The sequence below is a fragment of the Micromys minutus genome, assembly GCF_963924665.1.
Source record: "Micromys minutus genome assembly, chromosome: 1".
In the NCBI taxonomy this organism is placed as follows: Eukaryota; Metazoa; Chordata; class Mammalia; order Rodentia; family Muridae; genus Micromys; species Micromys minutus.
In genome coordinates, this window is record NC_137969.1 from 142,150,120 (window position 1) to 142,166,364 (window position 16,245).

Here is a 16,245-nt window from a genome sequence, read left to right on the forward strand (position 1 = left end):
TGATGCAACTCTAAGTTACTAAACATTCTAAACCAAAACAAAAGAGACTCAGGTAGATATGAGAATAGTCAGTTCCTGTGTGACTTCCATTTCAATAACCCTAATAAACAGATTATCCCAATGCAAGGAAAATATTGCATCAGTTCAAATTTCACATTGGAAGACGGTTGGCTCCACCACGTTATGCCCACAGTTCATGTCTTCATCCACACACAAACTTTCCTGTTTGCATGAGCATACCACAGTGCAGCGGAATGCTGAGCCGAGACCTAGCACCCACAAGGGGATGCTCTTACAGGCTGCAACATTCAGGGGGAAGCACGTTGAATCACCCTTGTCCAAGGGACCTTATGGAACCAATCAATAACTTAAGGGCCAAAAGTCTCCGCTTGACTCCAGTGTGCACAGGACCGATTGCAGCCAGCACCGTTAGGAAGCTTCCTCCATGTCCACATCCTCCCGTAACTGCTGGACCATTTTTTCCTCCAGCTGCTTTCCTTTGCCTGCAAGAGGAGCCCGGATAAGATGCATGTTCTGCTTGACCTCTTTGATGTCCTGAACCTTCTGTAGCTCTTTGTTTTTCTACAACCTGTTCATGATGAATTTAGCCTGGCGCTTCTGTTTGATCTCTTCAACTCTCTTCATTGCATCAATAGTTTTATTCCACAGCTCCGGCTGGTAGTTCACAGGCTCGGTTCTACACTTTTCAAATTCAAATGAGTTGTCCACCCCGAGCTCTTTGCCTGCTGCTTTACAGAAGGCTTTAGTCCACCTGACCTTGCGTGGGTTCCTCTTCTTGAAGTTTTTATGGCACTTGGATTTGCAGAATCGAAACATCTTGCAGTCGTTGCGGACAAACATCATGCCGTGGCCTGGATAGATCGGCCCGGAGCAGAAATAACACTTCTCGATCCTCATGTTGACCCCGCGTGGGACCCAACTTCCAGTCCTGAACAATGTTTTATAAAGTCAGACTATTACAGACATTTCTCATTCTTCTGCTTCCTGTACGTCACCACAGACACCCCTCCAGGAGATTCTCCCCCTGTTTTGGTTCTAGTTAATCCTGGAACCTTCCCAGTAGCTTTTACTTCATTGCCTTCAAGGTTGCAGCATTATCCCATAGACACTGTAGTACTTAGAGTTAGTATAGAAATGTAATACATTTGAAAATTAGTGGAGACAAACCTGACACGTTAAACTGTTACTTTGTTTCAGAGACCAGAGGGTTTTTATTTCTTTAGTCACTTCATAATTTTATTCTGCAAACATGAAGAAAATGGTTCACTACGTACTTGAAGTTAAGAAAAGTTAGAAATGGTGCACGTTCAGCGAGAATCAAGACATCAGTGTAAAATGGTCTCTATAGCAGAAGCTGAGGTGGGAAGAAGAGAAGCAGACAAGGAAGGGGCGGCAGGAGGAGGGACGGTGATGTCACAGCTCCATGAACATAGTACAAAGTGTTAAATCTTAAACATCATTTTATTTGTGTGTATGTGTGTGTGTGTGTGTGTGTGTGTGTGTGTGTGTGTGTAAATCAAATTTAGAACTGGAAGACAGCTCTTTCTTACTTGCCTGTGCCTTGGGGAAGCTTAGACTTCTGTGAGCTTCAGCTTTTTTACTTGGTACAGGCTTGTTTTAAAGAGCCGATAGTAAAAAGGCTGTGAAAGGCCTTTGCTCACTATGACACATAGAAATGTTCACGTTATTATTCAGGAAGCTCCAACAAAGAGAAACCAGATGTAAGGACAGCCTGTGAGCCCCAGCTTGTGCTTGGTTTGCTCTTCCTATCAGAGGAGAGGCAGAATCTACACCACGGCCATAGAGAGCGAAGGCTCAGCCTGACAGCCCAAACTCAATGTCAGAGCTCCTGTAAAAAGTCAGATGTGTAACCTGGTACCCTGACAGTGAGATGGGAGGCAGACCCGAGTATTGCCTGGAAGCCCTGGAAGCCTGGAGTGTGGATGTGACCCGAGATAGATGCCCAGAATCCACCGTCAAGATGGAGGAATAGAACTGACTCCTAAAATTGTCCTCTCGTCTCCACATGCTTGTGTGTCACACACACACACACTCATGAACGTGCACACGCACACACAACAATAAATAAAATAAATCAGAAGAAATTACCGCCATGACTTTTGCATGTTTCTTGCTATAAGTTTTTTCTACTGACCACTTCATACAGAAGAAATATAAGTATCTTTGTGTCACATCAATTTTGAACAAGAACTGCTCCTAACTCTTAAAGACAAAGAGAGAGAGAGAGAGAGAGAGAGAGAGAGAGAGAGAGAGAGAGAGAAAGGCCAGCAAAGGGATGGTATGTTGGCTGACCATGTCCTGCTGTTTTTAGATTGGCTAGGAGTCCCTCTTTGGCTGCCTTCCCTCATTTCATTTGGCAACTCTTGAGCCTGCATCCTTCAGAAGATATAAGGTGCTTACAGGGTGGGAAGGCGGACTTCCTGACTTTCTCCAGAGGCTGCTGAAAGGGCATCACTACAGAGCATTTGAAGGACGTGGACTGTAAGTAAAACCATAGTTGTTTCTGTTCAGTGTTGTAGTGCGTTCCCTGCCTTCTGCCTTAACAGGGAGTGAGGATGGAGCTAGGGACCTCCGTCTTAATTTGATTTTCATCTGTTATCAAGGGAAATGCGTTTAGAGAAAGGTGCAGACACTTTACAGGTTCAAACACTGCATGCATTTTAATGGCCGTTTGCGATCAGATACACACAGAGAGGCAGCATGAATGGCAGGGAGGTATGCCTGAACAGACTTGGGGTGGATGTGCTAAGTGAGATGAATTCAAAGCCAAGTATATCGGCAGTAAATAGAGAAATCTAATGTCCCATCTGCTTGTATAAAGGGCCTGCTATTAGAGCACTGTTCAATTTTATTTGTAGTTTGTAAAAAGTGCTTTGGAACATTTTTGTCAGAAGCCCAAATCTCTATTATCAGGCATTACACACCAAGTCAGGGGTGCTATTTTCTTGCATTGTTTTATTATTCCATTATTTTCCTGTACTAATTTTTCCTGGATGATAAATAGTCAAACTATTATAGCTGAAGAATTTTGTTGTCCAAGTTAATACTAAATAACTACTTCAATGCAAAAATACTTTTATTATAGTTGATGATGTTTGGTATTTTAACATGCACACAAATTTGTTAATTTAAAGCCAGTCCTATTTCAAGCAGTATAATTATTTTTAATAATTGTGTATTTAAGAAGAAATTGACTTTTTCATAGCTTTCTGCAAATTGGTAATTTTTTTTCTCCTTTTTAAGGGCTTGAGAAAGGCTTGTTTTGTCAGCTTAGTCCTAAGTATAGTAAAACCGTTAGGTGCAGAATAGTATTTCCTTTTTTACACTTGTTATTAGAAATTCAATGATATATAAAGGAATAATCATTTAGAACAATGCCAAAGCAAAGATAGAATTTCAGATGTAACTCATGTGTAAAGAGAATACAGAGACCACTTATAAAGTGATTTATTATTTAAAGCACCTTTATATATTTTGTCATTCAGTTCTTAAGTATTTCTTTCTCAGCTAACAGAAAATATTATGAGCCATTTTGCCTGGATATATAACTGCTGTGTAATAATATATAATAGTAAGTCTTCAAATATTGGCTTGACAGAAAATGATTTTTTTAGCTTATCAAGCAGGTTTATATATTAAGTTCTCAATCCACAAACTCTACACAATACATCCAATGGACAAAGATACAAATGGTCCTTCTATATGAGATAAAAAGACCCATAGAAACCCTTAGAAATAATAACAACCTCATCAAGCCGGAGATGGCCCAGAGAAACATGCACACCTGCCTCCATCTCCGTTCCTCCCGGAGTCTCCTCAGAAAATAAATTTATTGATGCAACTGTTGATGCTCTGTACAAATGCCTCATTGCCCAGTCATCCTGAAGCCAGAGTGGGAACTTTATATTTATCTTCATCATGATCTTTCCTTATTTCATCTTCAATTACATTTGTTAACCGATTGTTCAAGTAACATGTAACTACACGTTGGTGCTGTTTAAATGGCCTGTAAGATCACGGTAGGTATGGGGGAGTTTATCCATCACCCAATGTAAGATCGCGGTAGATATGGGGGGTGGAGTAAGAGTGCAATACTGTGAATCATTGGACCACATAACCAAGGCTTTGGCTTTGAGACTGGTGGCCGATGGCTGCGATTCATACTTGACTGTGGTAGGATTTGGGCTGCAGAGGTGTTTCTTCAGTGGCTCTGGGCAGTTGGAAGGCTGCGCATCAGGATCCACATGATCGAGGGCAAACTTGGAAAGACGTAAGGGGAATGTGCTGCATTCTCAGAACAAGCGTGTGTCTCGGTGGATATTTTGAGGTCAGCTTTGTCAAACACAGTCTCCCCAATCTCCTTTGAAAATAGCTCCCGTCCTCCACACTTCATTTGCAGACTCCATTCCTCCCTCAGGCTTCAGCTGTAATCTCCTGTGGTACAGGTCTGACGCTGAATGAGATGTCTCTCTTCCCAGGTACCCCGCACCAAATACTCTTGTTCTTGCCAAATAAGTTTGTTTTTGCCATACATTACAAAATTGTTTGGGATGGCCTATTCTTAATATTGTTTCTATTTTTTTCTATGTGTGTGTTCTTTACTAGATGCAAACTCCATGAAGATGGAGTTTATGTTTTCCTTACCATTTTACCATAAGCTAATAACGGGCAATAAGAGTTTGTTAAAGCCATGGATGAAAGGGAATAACGAGAAAGGAAACTCTGAAGGTAATTGTCATTTACTGAGTATCTGTGAGTGAGGCGGCCTTCGCAGACGTTAATATTTAATCCTGGTAACAGTCTCGATGAGGCAACTGAGGTTCAAAGGACTTCACATGGTAAAAGTAATACCAAGTTGATTTGTTTGAATTAGGGTCTGGAATGGAAGGCCTTTGTTTTCCCACTTGGAAACCCTGCCTCTCCCACATCTTTATCTAGGTAAATTTTACAGGGTGAAAAACATCTTTATTCTTTCTAATAGATTTCTAAGGTTGGCATTGTTCCCTGATTTATACCCAGTGAAAGGCATTGTTTTTAAATGAGATCCCCTACGTACAAATGCTTTGCTTTGCCACAGTCACAGCTGTGTCCTTATAGAGAACTCACACCTTATCACAGTGACATGAAAAAGGCTTAAAGGTCACTAAGTGTCTTCACCTAGAGAAGCAACTCCAGAGAGATACGCTTCAGAAGGGCTGGAATAGCGTCTACCTTTTCTTTGTCATTCTTCCTTCAAGAGAGTTGATAACAAATATCAGCTATATTTTGAATAAGAATATTGAATATACTATCAAGTTCTTCTTCCCCCCTGGTGTCTGATTATTGCATGTTTCCTATTGCTGTGACTCATTCGGCAGGCTGTCCACAGGGCCCACTGCAGGAGGGAGTGGTGCTGTGTCTTGGAGTTGATGCAGGTTCTTCTGCTCTGCCATTGGCCCTTCTGGAAGCAGCTTGTTTACTAGTCTTTCGCTTTCCTTCACAGCAGCATCTGGCAGGGGAGGGTTTTCCCCAGAGGTCATTGACTTAGGCCACTTGGCTGACTTTCCTTCGCTCTTTACCCTCCCTGCTGCCCACTTCTGTTGAGAGGTGAGTGATCTGTCTTGTGAGGTGGACGAGGAAACAGGCACATTAGGTGTGAAATGGAACATAAATGCATCTCCTGGGAGTTGTCGGGCAGTACAAATACAAACTCACAAAAAGAGAACAATGTATTTTCCTAAGCTCAGAAAGGTGTTCCAAGCAGATTTCAGCTTCCTGAAACCAAAAATCTTATTGTAGTTTCTTAATATAATGTTACACTTACATGACTTAAAGGCCAATTGCAAATTTAAGAATAAATTGCTCTAAATCAAATACAATCCTAATACACATCTTCGCCCTTGGTCATTTTGTTTGGTGTCTCAGTGTTCTGTAAATGTTTGATGAGGCCACGGGTCATTACTGACTTTCCTTTGATCTTCCCACCAGTTGAAAATATTTGTGTTTCTGCTTTCCTTGTGACTTTGCGTTTGTGTTGCCTGGCGCTGGAATTTTGTGAGTTGTGGGGGAGAAAGAGAGAGGAATTCGGATAATGCAGGCCCAAGTAAGTTGTGGCTGTTAAAGAAACCCTAGGCTAGCTTTTTAAGGAAAAATGTATATAATGACTGTGAGCTTAGGCTGAGATTGGTGGTACACGCCCACACTCACATGAGGTTGGTGGTAAACGCCCACACTCACACTGCTTGGAGGCAGAGGCACAAGGATCCAGGGTTTGACGACCGTGGGAGGTTCTTTCCTTCCAGCACATGTCTGTGGGGAGTGAACCCTGTTCAGCTGCCTTTGCTTTTGAGCAGTTTCACTAGCCGTGGGGTTATATCAAACAAACAAAAATTAGTTGTACAAAATAACAGGTTTATTACTACAATATATTTACATGCATGTCATCCATTGCTCATTTCTGTCCCCCCGCCAGCACCAACACTCCCATGGCCTGCTCACTGGTTCCTTTCCCTCCCAAGGTAGGCTACCTGTGGCTCTTAAATGTTTTGTTCCAAAAGTGACATATACTTTTTTTTCTTTTTTCTTTTTTTTTTGCATTTTATTGGGCAAAGTAAGTTGCACAGCCAATTCCCAATGCCAGGGAACTAAATCCCATTCTGAGCCCACATAGAGGAAGACTGGCTTTTAAGATTAACACAGAAGAGGGATACTGCCTTGCAAGTTTGATTGCAAGCAATATAATGAGGAAGGTGCTTCGGTTGCCCATTGTACTAAAAAGCAACCAAAGTTCTGATTAGAATGTGAGGCAATTATGGAATGTTTTCGTAGGGAGAGAGAGAGAGAGAGAGAGAGAGAGAGAGAGAGAGAGAGAGAGAGAGAGAGAGAGAGAGAGAGAGAGAGAGAGAGCTTCACTCAAGTCAGAATGAGTGAAAAAGGAACCTTAGAGACAAGGCTCCAGAGAATGGCTTTGGTGTTATACGGGGTAAGAGGCTGATGGCCAAAGTTCTGAGGAGGACCCAGACATTTTTAATAAAACATTCTGTTTACATTTATGAACAGCTTTCTTTGGTTGCCTCAGTTGCTGAGCACGTTTCAGTCTGTACATGGGTAAATCATGGGTAAGAATGAACTTAAGACAATAAATGGGTGGGAACAGACATGAGCAAAATACATTGTAGGTATGTATAGAATTCTCCAGGAGTGAATGGAAATTTCAGAAGAACTGGGTTATGTGTCAAAAATTTGGTAGAATGGTATGACTAGTACCTAGATTTAATGTTCTCATCTAACAATTTAAGAAACTTATTTCTTCAATTTCCTTAGTTTGGGGCCATTAGTAAAGACACTCAACAAACATTATTACTTTTAAAATATCAAAATGCTATTTTCTAGACCACTGAATAGAAATATGTGCATATGTCATAAGACAGAAAATCTACCAATGGACACAATATAACATGAACGTCCTCCTTTGAATTTCCTGGTCACTGCTGCCTTCCCCAAAGCAGTTACTGCCCCTGTCCCCCCCGCCGTGGTGCTACTGAAGGTGCCTTTCCAGAAATGCATGCGTGTAAGCCTTCCCACACAGATGCAAAGCGTAACCAGTGACAGTATTCGATGCTCACCAGCTCTTCATGTGACTGCATGTGACTCTTGGAGGTCATTTTAAAGTTTGTGTGTTTGTCTTACCCTTGGAGGCTGTATTATGTGATTGCATTTTATACCTGAATTCTACTTGTTCTATTTTAGTATTTCAGATATTTCTGAATAAATCTGCACACACACACACACACACACACACACTGACACACAACATACAGTCACTCACAAATACACACACTTACACATATACACTCAAGCACACTCTCTCACCCACATATTCACACCCACACTCACACACATACACATAAACACATACATACACACTCACACAAACACACACTCATGCACATTCATACATTCACACATACACATACTCACACACAAGCACACTCACACACACACTCATGCACACTCACACACATATACACTCACACACACTCACACATACACAAACACACACACACTCATGCACACTTACACAATCACATACTCACACACAAACATACACATACACAAACACACACACTCATACATACATACTCATGTACACTCACATACATTAACACACACACTCGCACATACACACTCATGCACACTCACATACACTCACACACACACTCACACACACTCACACATACACACTCATGCACAATCACATACACTCACACATACTCACATATACTTATACACTCACACACACAAACACACTCACACACTCACACACACACTTATGCACACACACACAACTCTTTTCTCACTTATCACAATCATCTGTCTTATATGATAAATTCCTAGATGAGAAACTTCTAAGTCAAAGGTGCGGCCACTTAATGTCATCTTACCCTTGGCAAGTGTTTGCAGCGGGCCTCCTGTCACAGTGTGTGGCTGTTTTCCCTTCTCCCTCGTGAAAAATTCCTTCCAGTTCTGCTTTCTGAAGTATGGGATATATTTGAATTTATGATTTTAAAACAGTTTTTATGTTTTATATACTAAGTATTGTTTATTTATAAATTTCTTTTGTTTCAGGTACTTTACACTTTTGTTTTTAATGTTCAAAGCTTTGGTGCACTGAAAAATTGTGTTGGTGTGAAGGACAAAAAATGAAAATGCATCAAAGATGTCTATCCTAATTGTTTAAATACTTCCTTAAAAATCTACTTTCCCCCACTGTTGTGCAAAGCCATCTCTATTCCCAGCCTACATTTCCCCTTATGTTTATTTCTTTAGAAAATTCAAACATTGTACATGTGCATGTACCATGTTGTGCAGGTAGAAGCCAGAGGACAAGGTCCAGGGTTCTGTTCTCTGTTCTAGTCTATTCCGGGGAACAGGATATGACCACAGGGCTTGACTCCTTTGCTATAACACTCAACTACATCTATTTACTAATTGCATTGGATACAGGTTTTTTCAGAACTAATGAGATTAAAAAGCCATAAAGTATGAGTCTCTCCATCGTTGTGTGTGTGTGTGCGTGCACACACATGTGTATTATATGCATACCTATGCATGGCTGCCGTGTTTGAAGCCCAGAGGACAATGTGCTATTTCTTTCTCTGTCACTCTCTGCCTTCTCTTGAGATAAGCTGTCTCAGAATTAGGAGCTGCCAATTCTTGGTAAGGCTGGTACTGACAACCCCCAGAGAAACCCTTTGTCTGTCCTAGTATAGTAGCTAAAGTTACTTTGTGCCAGGGATCCAAACTTAGGTCTTCCAAGCACTCTTGTTCACTAGCTATCTCTCCATCCCTGGAGTATTCATTTTTAAATTCCCACAGAAGGGATGCCTTAGCATCCCATTGCCTAACTCCTCCTACTCAATGACTCTAATTTCTTCCAAAGAGATGCCTTAGCCTTTCATAGTGCTTCCTGCTTTTGCAGAGGACAGAAGAAGGTCCCAAGGAGACCACCCACACTGCATGTTTGCATAAATAAAAACATAATCTTTAAGCTCCCCACAGGGAAGGTATTATTAGGACAGAGATGAAGTTACCATATTTCCTGGTGGGATATGTTACATGTAAAAGTGTTTCAAATATTTGTTCAAATGTGCCTTTTTATGAGAATTTTTTTACCCCGATTCTCTGTAGAATTATGTCCCACCTCTTTCCTAGATCATTACTCGTCCATAAAGGTTTTTAACATTTCACAAGTTGTCTATTTAGATGGTCTGTTTTTATAGTGCAAATGCATCTCACTACTCACAGCTCATTAGAGCAGGGGTTTTACCCTTTGAGGTCCGATGGCCTCTTTAGCGCCTAGAATTATACCTTACACACAAATTACATAAAATACACAGATATCAGAACCACACATTAAAAAAACCCTCAATATTTTATAGACAGAATTTTTCCAAGATAATATAAAAAAGGAGCCTCTAGTTAGATTTAAATAAAGAACAGGTGTAGATTACCTAAAGTACTTGGTGGATGCTAAAATATCATGATGTAAAATTAAAACTTTCTGTTACCCATCATCTGTTTTGCTGTAGTGATAAGACCACATCTGAGACTCTTCTAATCTCAGATGGGGCATAACCCAGGAAGCCGTGACTCTTCAGAGGACAGTAGGCTGAAAGTTAGTGGATGTGCTGGTCGGGTTCCCATGTATTCCCCCGACTAGCATCTGTTTTGAGGAACAAAGTTGTTTTCATCTGTTTATAGAAATGACCGCAGAAGTATTTCACTAGAAAGAGAATTCCCCAAAATATGAGCTCGGTGGAACAACCTTCATATTGTTCAGAACAGAGGCTCTTTGTACTTAATTTAGTATTAAAATGAGCCATTGTAAAGACACACACTAACTCTTCTTCCGGAAAGCTTTAGGCTCAGGATGGGGAAAGATGGGAGGGAGAGAGGAGGGAAAAGGAAGGCAGATGGAGGGAGGGAAGAGAAAAAGGAGAGAGAGGGAAGACAGCATGGTCTTTTGGAGACTTATCCCATTTGCTGCTGGGGTAAGGTGACCGGAGGAGGAACTCCTCCACGCTGACACAGTTACTGCAAGATGGGACTTAATTTCAACCTGCAGGACCTGCACCAAGCATAACTGAGAAGGAAAAAATCTGGGGATCACTAGCCAATGGCACTCTTCCTGTTTGTGCTATTTTTAGCCCATTGTTGGCAGCCTTTAGACCAGATTCCTATTCACCTGATGAGAAAATGGTGGTGATGGGGTGTTACTATTTTAGATAGAAGAACGTCAGTCTGCTATTAGCAAGATTTTTGGCTAAAAATGGCAGTAGCCACATGTTTTGGTCGTCATGTGGATTTTGCAGTTTGGTTCACCAGGAATCATCTCTCATGAGAAGACTCATCTTCTTTCCTGAAACTGTGGTTTCTGTTCCTTCCACCTCATCCCACATGGGAAGAAAGTGTCTTCTACACTGAGGCAATGGAAATATAATTTCCTTCCTAGTTCTTTTGGTCAGACAAAAGGCCTTGCTTATACTCTCAGACCTCGTTTCTCACTGCCTAACTCCTCCTACTCAATGACTCTAATTTCTTCCAAACAAAACAAAGCAAAACAAAACAAAAAACAAAATCCAAAAAAATCAAACAAACAAACAACCCCCCAAAACCCAAACTAGGCTGTTGAGAGTTTTCTGTATATTCACTGGCCAAAAATAAAATTCTATTTATCAAGTATCAAGTATGTCAAATGAGTAGTAAATATACATTTAACAAGTGTGTATCTTAAGAATGGATGTCCTGATAGGGCTAGGTCTTTCCATCCCATTCCTGGGAAACTCTTGGTGAGTTGAGATCTTAGAAACCATAAGAAAATGAGAATGTGTTCTGTATGGAAAATATAGCACATGCAAAAGTTGGAGTAAGGAGCCCTGTGGGCTGTGTTTATTTTCAGACCCCAGACAAGGGGCTGAGATGCATATTTTATATACCCAAGCAGACCTGGGCTCCAGTGTTCCCAGCATCCCTCAGTCTCTGCCTGGCACATCCTGCCTCCAAGTCTGAACTTTCTGCAGAGGCTCTTCCCTACATAATCCCGACATTTTGGTCTCTCCTCTCTTTCTCTCTTTCTCTCTCTCTCTCTCTCTCTCTCTCTCTCTCTCTCTCTCTCTCTCTCTCTCCTCTTAGTTAGAATTTTCATTGCTATGAAGAGACACCACAACCATGGCAACTCTTATAAAGTAAACATTTAATTGGGGCTGGCCAGTTTCAGAGACTCAGTCCCTTAACATCATGGCAGGAAGCATGGCAGCTGGAGGAGGAACTGAGAGCTCTGCCTCTTGATGCCAAGTAGCCTCAAAGCCCACCCCAACAGTGATGCACCTCCTCCAACAAGGCCACACCTCATAATAGTGCCGCTCCCCGTGGGCCAAGCATATCGGAGCCACCACACTCTTCTCTCTTTGCCTGTACACTCTGCTCTTTCTTCCTCTTCTCCCTCCTGATGGCAACGAACCTGCCTGTGTATACTTTAATCTGGCTTGAATTGGCTCATTTCACTGGCAAAGAATAATTTATCAGTCTAGAGTTTTAACCAATATAGTTTGGTACTTCAAAATGTGCTAAATTATTTAAGCTTACTTTTAGAATTCATTCATTCATTCATTTGTTTATGAAGTTTTTATTACCTTCTTAAAAAACAATGTATTTCTTACTATGTATGTGTGCATGTGTGTACTTGTATGTATTTGTGTGTACCATGTACCTCTAAAGGTCAAAAGAGAGCCTTGGGAACCTAGAACTGGAGTTACAGGAGGTTGTAAGCCACTTGAAGTGGGTGCTCTGTGAACCAGACCAGGTTTCTGAAAGAGAAGTGAGTGTCCTTAACCTTTGGATCACCTCTTTAGCTCTTCCTCCTCCTCCTCTTTGTTCTCTTAAAAAATATTTATATGTGTGTGTGTGTGTGTGTGTGTGTGTGTGTGTGTGTGTGTGTGTGCACGCACGCACGCACGAGCAAGTAATGCCCATGGAGGCTAGCAGAGAGCATGGATCCCTTGGAGCTGAAGTTATAGGCAGAACATGGGCTCTGTGAACTGAACTCAGGCAGGACCTCTGGAAAAGAGCAAGCACTCTTCAATGCTGAACTTCTTTCCAATCTCTCATTGACTTCATATTTTATTTACTTTCTTTGGTCTTGTGAACTATACCTGTATCTTTCATGTGTTAAGTACACAGTGTACCCTCTGTTAGCCACACCTCAACTCCTGTATTTTTTTTTTTAAGTAACATAACTATTGTCCATGTTTGTGGGGCATGGTGTATTAGTCCAAAACATATCTGTATTGTGTAATGGTCAAATCTGGGGAAACACATTTCCACCTTATGGAGTGCTTGCTATTTCTGTGTTGGCAATCTTTCTTTCTTCTAGCCCTTAATAAAATACACAGGAAGTGAGATACAGGGGCACATGTCTGTAACCAGAATTTGGAGGGGGAGGCAGCAGAATTAGGGGTTCAAGGCTAGCCTTGATATATAGCAAGTTTGAGCACATTCTGTGCCACATAAAAACCAAACAAGCAAACACACCAAACAATCTATATACATACATAATACACACACACACACACACACACACACACACACACACACACACACACATATATAATTGCTGTGAACTACAGCCCTCGTCTTGTGCTGTGAGGCAGTAGAGCTTATTCCTCTTACCTAACTGTACTTAGGAACCTAAGCTTCCTCCCTCCATTTTCCCCCCCTTCCTATGATTCTGAGTGTCCAGTCATCATCACACATGATGTGGGATCACCAACAGGCATGTGGGAAAATACATTGCTAATCATCAAGTAAGTGCAAATCAAAAGAGCAGTGAGAAAACATACTTGCTTCCCCTGAGTTAGACCGGCTGTAACCAGCAGCACTGAAACGAATGGACTCAGGTCACTCTGATGGCAGGGATGAAAATTAGTAGGGCCATTTTGGGAAACAGTTGAAGTTTCTTTGAAAACTACGAATAGAACTACCATGTGACCCAGCTACTCTGCTAATGAGGAAATTAAATCAATAGACTCAAGAGATACAGAAGATACTATTGTTATTGTAGAACTTTTCACAATACTTAAGCCAAGGTATCTATTAATAAATGAGTAATTAAAGAATGCAAGGATGGAGGTCATGGCAAGATGGAGGTTCCCAAGGACCTGCTAGACCCAGATTCTGACCTCTTCCTATATCCATGGAGGCCATTTTATTCTTTTAAAAGAACTGTCCTCTTCAGCAGAAGCTGGCAAGGATGTGGAGAAAGAGGAACACTCCTCCACTGACAGTGGGATTGTAAACTAGTACAACCACCTGGAAGTCAGTCTAGCAGTTCCTCAGAAAATTGGACATAGTACTACCTGAGGACCCGGCTATACCACTCCTGGGCATATACCCAAAAGAAGCTCTAACATCTAACAAGAACACATGTCCCACCATGTTCATAGCAGCCTTATGTATAATAGCCAGAAGCTGGAAAGAACCCAAATGTCCTTCAACAGAAGAATGGATACTGAAATTTTGGTATCCACATTTACACAATGGAGTACTACTTAGCTATTAAAAACAACGAGTTCATGAAAATTCTAGGCAAAAAACTTCTAGGAACTCGAGGCTATCATCCTGAGTGTGGTAACCCAGTCACAAAAGAACATTCATGGTATGCACTCACTTATAAGCAGATACTAGCCCAAAAAGCTCAGAATACCTAAGAAACAATTCACAGAACTTATGAAGCTCAAAGAGAAAAAAAGTCAGAATGTATATGTCTCAGTCCTTCTTAGAAGGGAGAACAAAACGCTCTTGGGAGGAAATAAAGGGACAAATAGAGAAGCAGGGATTGGAGAAAAGATCATTCAGAGACTGCCTCACCTGGGGATCCATCCCATATGCAGCCACTAAACCCAAGCACTACTGCTGATGCCAAGTAGTGCTCACTGGCAAGAACCTGATAAGAATGATTCCTCAGAGGCTCTGCCAGAGTCATACTGACACAGAGGAGGATGCTCACAGCTAACCATCAGACTGGACACGAGGACCCTGATGAGGGAGCTAGAGGAAGGACTGAAGGAGCTGAAAGGGTCTGCAACCCCATGGGAAGAACAAAATGATAAACTAACCAAACCCACCATAGCTCCCAGGGACTAAAACACCTACCAATGAGTTCTCATGGAGAGACCCATGGCTCCAGGTGCATATGCATCAGAGGATATCATTCTCTGTCATCAATAGGAGGAGAGGCCTTTGATTCAGCAAAAGCTCATTTTCCCAGTGTAGGGGAACGGCAAGATGCTGAGGTGGGAGAGGGAGGTTGGGAGAGGGAGCACATTTATGGAGACAATGGGAGGGGGGATGGGATTGGAGGAAGGAGATAACATCTAAAATGTAAATACAGAGAATATCCAATAAAAAAAAGAACTGTCTTCTTGGTCACTGAAAAAAAAAAAGAAAACGAGGAATGTATTATATAAATATATTAAATATATGTACACATATATATTTATATGCCCACAGAGGAACATTATTCAGCTATTAAGATGAAATTCTTTCATTTTTAGGTGTAAAAAACTGGAAAACAGTAGAGTAAGTGAATCAGACATAGAAGGACAAACAAACTTCTTTTTTTTCATTTTTAAATTAATTTATTTTATAAAATATTATTGTAGTTCACAAAATTTGCCACATAATAATATATGATGAATACACGATTTTTTTCTTTTTCTTTTTCTTTTTTTCTCTAAGAAGGACTAAGGCTTCCACATTTTGGCCTCCCTTCTTTTCGAGCTTCATAAGGTCTGTGGGTTGTTTTTTGGTATTTAGAGCTTTCTGTGGCTAGTATCCAATTATCAGTGACTGCATATCATGTGAGTTCTTTTATGACTGGGTTACCTCACTCAGGATGATAGTTTCTAGTTCCATCTATTTACCTAGGAATTTTGTAAAATCATTGTTTCTAATAGCTGAGTAGTACTCCCTTGTGTAAATGTACCGCACTTTCTGTATCCATTCCTCTGTTGAAGAACATCTGGGTTCTTTCCAGCTTCTGGCTATTATAAATAAGGCTGCTATGATCATGGTGGAACATGTGTCCTTATTATATGTTGGAGCATCTTTGGGGTAGATGCCCAGAAGTGGAATAACTGGGTTTTCAGGTAGTATTATGTCCAATTTTCTGAGGAACCACCAGACTGATTTCCAGAGTGGTTGGACCAGTTTACAACCCCACCAACAGTGGAGGAGTGTTCCTCTTTCTCCTCATCCTCACCAGCATCTGCTGTCATCTGAGTTTTTGATCTTAGCCATTCTGACTGGTGTGAGGTGGAATCTCAGGGTGGTTTTGATTTGCATTTCCCCTATGACTAGGAATGTCGCAACATTTCTTTAGGTGCTTTTTAGCCATTCATTATTTCTCAGTTGAAAATTCTTTGTTTAGCTCTGTTCCCCATTTTTAATAGGATTGTTTGATTCTCTGGAGTCTAACTTCTTGAGTTCTTTGTATAGACTGGATATTAGACCTCTATCAGATGTGTGAGTGTTCTAACTTCTAAGTGGAAATGTTGTTTGTTTTCCAGACATTAGGTAAATATTCAGTAGGTGCTACTCCCCCCCCCCTCTGAAAAGTACAAAGTCGGGTAACAAGCGCTATCCTGCAAGTTGCTCAGAGCTTTT

At 41.1% G+C, this 16,245-nt stretch overlaps 1 pseudogene across 1 annotated transcript; it reads right to left on the reverse strand.

The window, feature by feature from the left end:
* Window positions 1-429: 429 nt before the first annotated feature.
* LOC308423237 (putative ribosome biogenesis protein RLP24) lies at window positions 430-918 on the reverse strand (annotated as a pseudogene). Its single transcript has one exon. The product of its transcript is annotated as a putative ribosome biogenesis protein RLP24 (transcript).
* Between the last annotated feature and the right edge of the window lie 15,327 nt (window positions 919-16,245).